This window comes from Chiloscyllium plagiosum, chromosome 9 (assembly GCF_004010195.1).
Source record: "Chiloscyllium plagiosum isolate BGI_BamShark_2017 chromosome 9, ASM401019v2, whole genome shotgun sequence".
Lineage (NCBI taxonomy): Eukaryota > Metazoa > Chordata > Chondrichthyes > Orectolobiformes > Hemiscylliidae > Chiloscyllium > Chiloscyllium plagiosum.
In genome coordinates this window covers 7,573,148-7,584,301 of record NC_057718.1, presented here as the reverse complement: position 1 = coordinate 7,584,301, position 11,154 = coordinate 7,573,148, and the positions used below count along the sequence as shown (strand labels likewise).

The 11,154-nt window shown below is 46.0% G+C and overlaps 1 protein-coding gene across 5 annotated transcripts in view; it reads right to left on the bottom strand.

Annotated features, from left to right (window-relative positions):
* Positions 1-11,154, bottom strand: part of hivep2a (HIVEP zinc finger 2a) — a 242,295-nt gene that overhangs the window by 169,698 nt on the left and 61,443 nt on the right. The window lies entirely within an intron of this gene.

The window sequence follows — 11,154 nt, the reverse complement described above, 5'->3', positions numbered from 1 at the left end:
GAAAGAAAGAGAGAGAGAGAGAGAGAGAGAGTGAAAAGAGAAAAAGAGAGAGAGAGAAAAAGAGAGAAAAAGAGAGAGGAGCGAGAGATAGAGATATGTCCTACATGGAAAGATGGAACAGAACCAATCCATAATCTTCAGAAATATTCCCTGCAGTCTGATGAAAGCTCACGTGTTGGGGTCTGGCTAATCACTTTTATGTCTACTGTATTTAAGGTTAATTAAGTAAACAAAGAGATGGCTATTAATGTCTGAACACATCAATATGTAACACTGGGGGTGGAAAGAGCTGTAAGACTGAAGAGTTAATAAACTATCTATAAAGAAGGTGGTCTCTTGGTTTTCTGTTTGAAGGATCGGTTTGGATCTGTACTGGCATCAGAGAAGTGAAACATGAACCATTTCTTCCTCTGCTAGGCATTCTGGATATTTGTAACATGTTCTGTTCTGATTCTATGGAAATCAGATGAATGAGTTATGGTCTAACTGAAACACAAAAAAAACCCCTAAACCAGCTTGACCTGGTAAATGTGTTGCCGCTACTCTTCCTGGCAGAGAGCCTGGACCAAGGGGTCACAGTCCCACGATAAAGGGATTAATTATTTACCACATGGAGGAGAAATTACTTCATTCAGAGGACTGGGAACTATGGGAATTTTCTATCTGCGAGAGCTGTTGGCCCTCGGTCATTGAGTGTGCTAAAGACGAAAGAACCATAATGAAAACCGTGGTTGCTAAGGGAATGAAGGCACATGGAATAGGGCAGAAAAGTGAAGGTTAGGCAGTAGATCAGCCACGATCCCACTAAGTGGGGAAGCAAGCTCAAGGAACGCCAACTCTACCATTTGGTCTTTTTAATGTTCGTGTAAGATTGGCAAAAATGAAATGTGTTTCAACACAGCCACTATTCCTTCTTTGCATTCCATTCCCACAATGAGACCTCCAAGCTGGATTTCTGATCCAGCCAAGGTAAAGAAATAGCCATGTAGTTCCAAGTGAAGACTGTATACCTCCTGGAGGGGAATGTGCAGGTGGTAGTATTCCCATGTATCTGCTGCCCTTATCCTTCTGCATGGCAGGAAGCTTCTCAGAGGCTAGGAATTTTGTAACAAGTAACTCACCACTTCCCAAAGACTGTCCTGCGAGACACTCTGGAAGGTGCTGTGCCAAGGAGCCTTGGTGAGTTGCTGTAGTGCACCTTGCAGATGGTACACATCACCACACACTGCATAAATCAATCGCACAGGGAGCAAAGGCTTAAGGTGGAAGATAGGATGCCAATCAAGCGGGCTGCTTTGTCCAAGATGTCAAGATTCTTGTGTTGTTGTTCAAGCCATCCCCATCCATCCCATTCCTGACTTGTGCCTTGGAGATGGTGGACAGGAAATTGCTGAGTCAGCAGGTGAGGTTTTTGTTTTAGCTTCGCTACTGTGGGAAATCAGGCCCTTCAGCCCAACTAGTCCACACCAACCCTTCAGAGAGCAACCCACCCAGACCCATTCCCCCCTAACTAATGCACCTAACTCTACAACTCTACGGGCAATTTACCAATTCACCTAACCTGCACATCTTTGGACTGTGGGAGGAAACCGGAGCACCCGGAGAAAACCCACGCAGACACGGGGAGAACGTGCAAACTCCACACAGACAGTCGCCCGAGGCTGGAATTGAACCTGGGACCCTGGTGCTGTGAGGCAGCAGTGCTAACCACTGAGCCACTGTGCCACCCCTTATTTCTTACAAAATTCCTAGCCTCTCTGATTACAGAAATACTCATTGATTCTTTTCTTTCCTATGAAAGAATCAAGCTTTTTCTTTGTTGTTCATTTGTGGGATGTGGGTGTCGCTGGCTGGGCCAGCATTTATTGCCCTGTCCCTAACTGCCCCTTGAGGTGGTGGTGAGCTGCCTTCTTGAATCTTTGCATCCGTGTGCTGTAGGTTGACCCACGATTCCCTGACGGAAGGAATTTCAGGATTTTGACCCAGCAACAGTAAAGAAACGGCGATATAATTCCAAGTCGGGATGGTGAGTGGCTTGGTGGGGAACGTGCAGGGGGGTGGTACTCCCATGTATCTGCTCCCCCTTGTCCTTCGAGACGGAAGTGGTTGTAGGTTTGTCTGAGGACCTTTATTTATTTTTGCCAAAAAATTCACCAAACATATAAAAGTGTAGGCAGAGTGGAAGTGCATCGCAGTTCACAATCTAGGACTGTCTGTTGCCAATTCTGTCGATACTTTATGATTGCTCAATAGCAGAGTTTCCTGGATAGCGAAGGAGTATTGATCCTATCTCAATTCAGATTTGAGTAACATCGGAGCCAGAATCACAGCATGAACAAATTAATCAGGGTGCTGCATGGCCAGCTGCATTCACACATAACCTACAGTCACACTGCAGGGCTTATATACCGAATGGTAAGGTCCCAGGGAGTGTTGCTGAACAAAGAGACCTTGGAGTGCAGATTCATAGCTCCTTTATTGGTCAGAGTATTGAGTACAGGGGTCAGGAGGTCATGTTGCGGCTGTTCAGGACATTGGTTAAGCCACTGTTGGAATATTGCGTGCAATTCCGGTCTCCTTCCTATCAGAAAGATGTCGTGAAACTTGAAAGGGTTCAGAAAAGATTTACAAGGATGTTGCCAGAGTTGAAGAATTTGAGCTATTGGGAGGGGCTGAATAGACTGTTTTGTTTCCCTTGGAGCTTCAGAGGTTGATGGATGACCTTATAGAGGTTTATAAAATCATGAGGGGCAAGGATAGGATAAACAGACAAGGTCTTTTCCCTGTGGTGGGTGAATCCAGAACTAGAGGGCATGGGTTTAGGGTGAGAGGGGAAAGATATAAAAGGGACCTAAGGGGCAACGTTTTCACACAGAGGGTGGTACGTGAATGGAATAAGCTGCCAGAGGATGTGGTGGAGGCTGGTACAATTACAGCATTTAAAAGGTATCTGGATGGGTATAGGAATAGGAAGGGTTTAGAGGGATATGGGCCAAGTGCTGGCAAATGGGACCAGATTAATTTAGGATATCTGGTTGGCGTGGACAGGCTGGACCAAAGGGTCTGTTTCCATGCTCTACATCTCTATGACTCTAAGTAGTGATTCCCCCTCCTGTGAAAATTCAGAACATTATAATTCCAGGGAACAAGAGACAAAACTGACTTGACTTTGGACTGACAGGTCAGTGCTGCTCTACTTCATGTACACTGATATCAGAGACCAGCAGAGCCATGAACTAGATTTGGAAGTATCAGATTATTTCAGTGCACTCGAGGATTATTCTGATGCAATGCTGTCTAAATGTAACTGTCCAAGTTTCACTTCATTATGAGGGGCAAAGATTAAAGAGAGATTCTCAGCCTGTCTCAAGCCGCATGCAAGGGCATTTTCCTGTAAGTTACAGGAAGAGGTGGGTCTGGGTGGGATGCTCTTCTGAGGGTGGTGTGGACTTGATGGGCCAAATGGTCTGTTTCCCCATTGTTGGAATTCTATGAGCAATAAACAGGGGGTTAGCATGGATATTGATGAAAGAGAGAGGACTGCAGATGCTGGAGATCAGAGTCAAAAAGTGAGGCGCTGGAAAAGCACAGCAGGTCAGGCAGCATCCGAGGAGCAGGAGAGTCGACGTTTCGAGCATAAGCTCTTCATGAGGAATGTGGGGGAGGCCCAAGGGGACTGAGAGATAAATTGGAAGGGGGTGGGTTGGACTTGGGAGGAAGGTAGTTGGGAATGTGATAGGTCGATGAAGGTGGGGGTAATGGTGGCAAGTCAGAGAGGAGCGTGGTGCGGAAAGGTGGGAAGGAAGATGGACAGTCAGGACAGATCAAGAGGGCGGCGTCGAGTTGGAAGTTTGGATCTAGGATAACATTGGGGGAGGGGAAATGAAGAAACTGGTGAAGTCCACATTGATCCCATGTGATTGGAGGGTCCCGAGGCGGAAGATGAGGAGTTCTTCCTCCAGGCGTTGGGTGGTTAGAATCTGGCGATGGAGGAGGGCCTAGGACCTGCACGTCCTTGGTGGAGTGGGAAGGGGAGTTGAACTATTCGGCCACAGGACGGTGGGGTTGGTTAGTGCGGGTGTCATGGATAATGATGAGCTGATAGGACCGCTGTAATCATTCATTCACATTCTGGGTACGAGATCAGATCTTGTTCGTGATCACACGCGTCACCGTTACAGAGGAGCAGCACAAGCTGGAGGTCATCCAGCCCCTTGAACCTTCTTTCACCTTTCAGTTAGATCACCAGCTTGTCTAGTCACTCACTCTCAATCCACAGCCAACAACAGAAGCAGCCAGCACTGCACTGAGGGGCTAAGGGGGATTTTGATGTCACGCACACACGCCCACATACACGCACACACTAGTGCAGCTCGGTCCGCTGTACAGAAGCTGGAAGTGCCAATGCTCCTGTCGCGGATTTGAATGGCACAGCGATGCATTCATAAAACCCGCTGACAGTGGATGTGAAAGATCTCCGGTAACTGGCTCGGATTATAGGGGTGTGGGGTTTGCCCCAGATCCCTGGCCAAAGTCTGTAAGGTCTATCTCATTGTATCTCAAACTTGGTGGCCTCGGAAATAAATGCTTTTAATTTTTTAGTGCCCCATAAAGCTGCTGGGATTAGTAGGAAAGAACATAAGGAGCAGGAGTAGGCAACCTGGCCCCTCGAGCCTACTCCGCCATTCAATAAGATCATGGCTGATCGTTTCATGGCCTGAGCTCCACTTACCCGCCCTCTCACTGTAACTCTTAATTCCTTTACTGTTCAAAAATCCATCTTTCTTTGCCCTAAAAACATTCAATGAGGTAAAGCAGCAGACCTGAGCTGGAACAGTGAACCGGGACCTCTATATCGTGTGCACATGCACACGTGTACACACACCCACGCTCATATTACACACACATGCACACGTTCACAGCCACACTCTCACACACAGACACCAACCGCCTCCTCACCCCCAACCCCTGTCATGAAGGGACATCATCCAGGTGCCTCAGTCAAACCACAGCTGGCGAATTCAAGTAGAAGCCCATCCTGTGGGTTTCATGGTAATCTCACCGAGTCAGGCTGCAATTCCAGACTTGTTCCAGCGATCCTACTGTTTCCAGGAACGGCATTTGCATAGCAGACCTTACAAAGGATGCTGCTTTACAAAGTGAAATTCCTGGAAAAGCCACATCAGTGTTAAGTTTGACAACCTCAAATTGTGGAAAGGGATGGGGCACTACCTTCTGTTTATTTTAAAACTATTTATCAGAACGCAAGCACCCCCGGTAGGACCAACATTCATTGGCCGTTCTTAGCTACTACTTTGACAAGGGTCTTACTTTTAACCTGTTCCAGACTCTGTCCAGTTGGAAAGATTTCAATTCCCTTCATCGTTTGGGAAGGGTTTGATACAACCAAAAAAATCCTTTCAGAAGTTTGTTAAGGGTCAATCACTTTGGTGTGGGAATACTGTGTCCCTTTCTGGTTGCCCTGTTACAGGAAGGATAACATTAAACAGCAGACGCTTCAGGAGAGATTTACCAGGATGTTGCCAGGAAGAGAAGGTTTGAATTATCAGGGGAGGCTGAATAGGCTGGCACATTTTTTATAAGATGTTGAGGACTGACCTTATCGAGGTTTATAGATTCACGAGGGTTATAGATAAGGTGAATAGCAGGTGTCTTTCCCCTAGGGTGGGGAGAGTTCAAGACCAGGGGTGTATTTTTAAGGTGAGAGGAGAAAGATTTAATAAGGGCATGAGGGGCAGCTGGAGACTGGTTGGTTTGTGGAATGAACTGCCACAGGAAGTGTTGGATGCAGATACAGTACAGTTTACAGTGTAAAAGACATTTGGATAAGTACATGAATGAAAAAGGTGTTGCGGGATATGGGTCAAACGGAGGCAGGTAGGACTAGTTTAGTTTGGGTCATGCTCAGCATGGATTGGATGGATCAAAGGATCTGTTTTTGTGCTACACGACTCTATTAGTAAGCCCAGACCCAGTTTCAGGGCCTTTGTGTGGCAGTGGTACTGTCCGTACCTCTGATCCAGAAGACCACAGGTACAAGTCCCACCTGTTGCAGAGATGTGTAATAACATCTCTGAGCAGGTTGATTGAAAATATCAGGATCGGTTTTCATTCACAAAGGCCATTTTTATTTTCACAACAATCTGACAGATTTCTGATCACGTTCACAGAGAACATTTTAGCGCTAGACTTTTCATTTTAAGAACTGGTCGATTTTACTTCTTGGGATTATCTACCCTGTGCTTGTATGTGGGACAGTGTGGAGACAGGGATATACTCCAGGAGGATTTTAATGTAGGGTCAAACTCTGCCTTCGTGTTCACACATGGTAAACATTAACAAGTCAAGACTTCACTGTTGCCACAAAGCTAGTTAAGAAAATAGTCTTCATATTAATTCACAATATAATTGGTGAATCATTAACTGCCCGTCCCAATTACCCATGTGAAGGTGGCTATCTGTCACCTTCTTGAACTGATACAATCCCAATAATCATCTGATTATGACTCCATTTTGTAAGTGACAGTGTCATACAGCACAGAAACAGACCCTTCGCCCCAACTCGTCTATGATGACCAGGTTTCCTAATTTGACCTAGGAGAACGTGAGGACCACAGGTGCTAGGGATTAGAGTTAAGAGTGTGGTGCTGGATGATTCCTGATGAAGGGCTTATGCCAGAAACATCAATTCTCCTGCTCCTTGGATGCTGCCTGACCTGCTGTGCTTTTCCAACACCACACTCATCAACTCTGATCTGACCTAGTCCCACTTGCCTGCGGTTGGCCCATATCCTTCTAAACCTTTCCTATTTATGTAGCCAGCCAGGTGTCTTTTAAATGTTGTAATTGTACCCTCCTCTACCACCTCCTCTGGCAGTTTGATCCATACACACACCACCCTCTGTGTGAAAAGTTATTCCTCAGGTCCGTTTTAAATCTTTCCCCTCTCATCATAAACCTATGCCCTCTAGTTTTGGACTGCTGTACCTGGGGAAAAGACCTTGTCTCTTCACAGTATCCATGCCCCTCATGATATTATAAACTCTACAAGGTCACCTCTCGACCTCTGACACTTGAAACAGAAGATATCCAGCCTCTCCCTATAACTCAGACTTTCCAGTCTCAGTAACATCCTTGTAAACCTTTTGTGCACCCTTTCCAGTTTAATAGCATCCTTCCTATAGCAGGGAGACCGAATTGTACACGTATTCCAAATGTGACCTTACCAATGTCTTGTACAGCTGTAACATAACGTGCCAACTCCTGTACTCAATGCTCTGACTGATGAAGGCAAGCATGCCAAATGCCTTCTTCATCACCAAGTCTACCTGAATTCAAAATTATTTTATTTACACATTCACATTCACCCTTTATAAATATCTTCCCCTTCCCCCAAAGCTAGGCTGGACCCAATACATGCCATTTTCTTCTTTCCAAGTTCTTACTGATGATTAATCAAGTTCATTAAGACACTCATTGTTGTTTTCTCTGCGTAGGATTGGTGGAAGGATTCCAGTAAAATCAGATAGAGTTTGTGGGCTTGGTTACCAACATGTGTTCCCATCTCACTCATTAGCGCCATTAGCAAGAATGAACTTTCAGTTGAGGGATCATGAGGTTTGTCAATGCTGGGAGCTCTGGCCAAAATCACCCTCCAACACCCACCGTGACAAGACCAAGTTGTTGCTCTCAGCTAAGTAAGGACAAAAGAGGAGAAAAGCAATGAGGAGAACTGAAGGTCCAGAACTAAAAGTTCAAACTTCCCTCCTCATGGGCAGCGTAGGTCTACCAACAGCACATAGACTACAGCAGTTCAAGAAGGCAGCTCACCACTGCCTTCACATGGGCAACTAGGGACGGGGAATAAAAGCTGGCCCAGCCAGTGATGCCCACATCCCACAAATGAATTTAAAAAACCAGAACAATACATGCTAACATGATGCTCCAGTCTTAATTCTGTCAGGAAAGATGGCCACCTGTTTGGGTACAGTGCGATCCAGTGAGCATTGTCATGACGAGCAGATAGTCTGCTCCTGGCCACGTTGAGACTGACACACACACACACACACACAAACACACACACCAGAGGGGGACCTTGGCTTGGCTTCCCATCCTTTCCAAAAGACATCACCTCCGAGGGAGCAGCTCCCTCACTCGAGTGCCAGGAATATCGCTGTGGATCTTGGGTTCAAAATCTCTGGCTTGATACAGAATTCCCATCACATGGAAGTAGGCCATTTGGCCCACACCAACCCCTCAAAGAGTATCCACCCAGACCCAACCCTGTATCCTATCCCGCATGACCCTGCATTACCCATGGCTAATACAACTTAACCCATCTTTGGATTGTGGGAGAAAACCAGAGCGCCCAGAGGAAGCCCACAGGGAGAATGTACAAACTCCAGATAGACAGTCGCCCGAGGCTGAAATCAAACTCGGGTCACGTGTGCTGTGAGGCAGCAGTGCTAACCACTGAGCCACAGTATTGCCCAGGTCCCTGGCACTGTGAGGCAGCAGTGCTAACCACTGAGCCACAGTGTTGTCCAGGTCCCTGGCACTGTGAGGGAGCAGTGCTAACCACTGAGCCACTGTGCTGCCCAGGTCCCTGGCACTGTGAGGCAGCAATGCTAGCCACAGTGTTGCCCAGGTCCCTGGCACTGTGAGGCAGCAATGCTAACCACTGAGCCACAGTGTTGCCCAGGTCCCTGGCACTGTGAGGCAGCAATGCTAACTACTGAGCCACTCTGTTGCCACGATATGGGAAATGAGCACAGAAAAACAATTTGACTCAAGAGGTGAGTGTGTTACCAACTGCAACCTGACTAAGGGGAGGGAACCATCAGCCACCCATGCACCTTTCACTGACGCTCTGCTCAGGCACTTGCAGTGGCTAATTAAAACATATCCCACAATCCATGGCTGTGAGAAGAATTCCTGGGAACCTGAGGAGAAGTCACTAATTGCCAGTAATGTCCTCTCGAGTTAAGCTTGGCATTGTCCATCCATCTTCCTACCAGAACTCAAATCATTTGTTCTTCCAAAATAATTAAGACATTGACTGTTTCCCTGAATGATTATTCCTCTCCAAACCCTGAACTCCCTCCCTAAGGGCATCGAAGGTCTACCTACAGCACATGGACTGCAGCGGTTTGAGGAGGCAGCTCACCCCCACCTTCTCAAGAGATGGGCAAGAAATGCTGGCTCAGCTAATAAGGTCCACATCACAGGAACAATCAAATGGCATGACAACTCCTTTGAGAATGACAGTACCTGAAACAGTCCTTTCTTAAATCTTGAAAACTTTCCATGCAGTCACCCAGAGTACAATCTGACAAATTTCTACATTACAAACATCTTGACGTCTCAGATCATCTTTATGCACAGAACAATGCCTTCTGCACAGTGTCGGCATTATTTGTAGATTAGATTATCTCAAATTATTTTGTAAACATCTGAAAACAAGACTGTGACTCACCACAGCAACCTTTACTGTGCAGTGCAACTATGAATGAAGCCGAAGTGGCGGCTCACAGTTGTCTGAAAGAAAGAAGAGAGAAAGAGAGCATACGGGTGTGTAAAAGAGAAAGAGCATGTCAGAGAGACAGGGAGACAGAGAGGGAGACAGAGTGTGAGAAAGGTTCATAGTGTGTGCCAGAGAAATGGGTGCACCAGAGAGAAATTTAGGGAAAGAGAGAAATTTAGAGAGAGAGAAAGAAAGAGAGACAGAGACAGAGAGAGAGTGTCAGACAGAGAGAGAGTTTCACAGAGAGAAAGGTGAGAAAGTGAGAGAATCAGCACGTCAGAAAGAGAGAGAGAGAGAAACAGAGTGAATATGTGTGAATAGGGTCAGGAAAAACATGCGACAGCACCTATCTTTTAAAAAAAATGAGGATTTCACACTGCACAGAATTTTCAGCAATACATGTGCCAGACTAATATGCAGCAACAACTTGCATTTGCATGGCACCTTTAAGCTTCCTAAAGCATTACACAACAGTAACTTCTCAATTAAAACTGAGAATGAGCCATTTAGAGAGACAGGACAGATGGCCAAGAACTTAGTTATAGAGGTAACTTTTATCCGGTATGTTAAATGAGGCGAGGGGTTGACGCCAAGAGGTTTAATGACATCAATCAAGGCTTAAATTGGTCATATTTTCACCTCCACAAGGTGCTGGGTTCAAGTCTCACTCCAGGGTTCAAGCAGAGATAACGGAAGGCTGACTTCCAGACCAGGTTCAGAGGGAGTGCTGTACTGCCAGAGGTGCAGACTTTAAACAGAGACTCCCACCTTCCTGTCAGCTGTCTGTAAAAGGTCTCAAGGCACAATCCAGAGATAAACAGAGAATCCCGGTGCCCTGACCAACATTTCTCTCTCTCTCTCTCTCTTTCAAGTAACATTGTAGAAACACACCCCGTTACGATAAAAAAAATTGTTGGTAGAAATGGATGTTTGTCTGTGTGAAAACAACAAATTCTGGAGATCACAGCAGGTCAGATAGCATCCATGGAGAGAGAGCAAACAAATGTTTCAAGTTTAGATAACTCTTCATCACAGTGAAGTGTGGAGGGGGGAGCATTTTATAGTATAGTTTGGTGGGGTGGGCGGATAAAGGGTACAGGGTGCTGACGGAGAAAAGATGTTGATAGATCAGATTAAGTGATCGGAATGCGAGAATGGCAGAACAATGATACATCTCTCGTCAGACTGGAAAGGATAGAGAGTCCCACTAGGATGGGGGAAGGAGAGTGAGTGAAAGGACATGATAACAGCATGTAACAAGCTAAAATAAAGGGGAGATATGTCCCCTTCACATCTGCTCTGATGAAGAGTCATCTAGACTTGAAACATTTAGAGTCATAGAACATCGAACATAGAACATAACAGCGCAGTACAGGCCCTTCGGCCCTCGATGTTGCGCCGACCTGTCATACCAATCTGAAGCCCATCTAACCTACACTATTCCATGTACGTCCATATTCCTGTCCAATGACAACTAAATGTACTTAAAGTTGGCGAATCTACTACCGTTGCAGGCAAAGCATTCCATACCCTTACTACTCTGAGTAAAGAAACTACCTCTGACATCTGTCCAATATCTATCACCCCTCAATTTAAAGCTATGCCCCCTC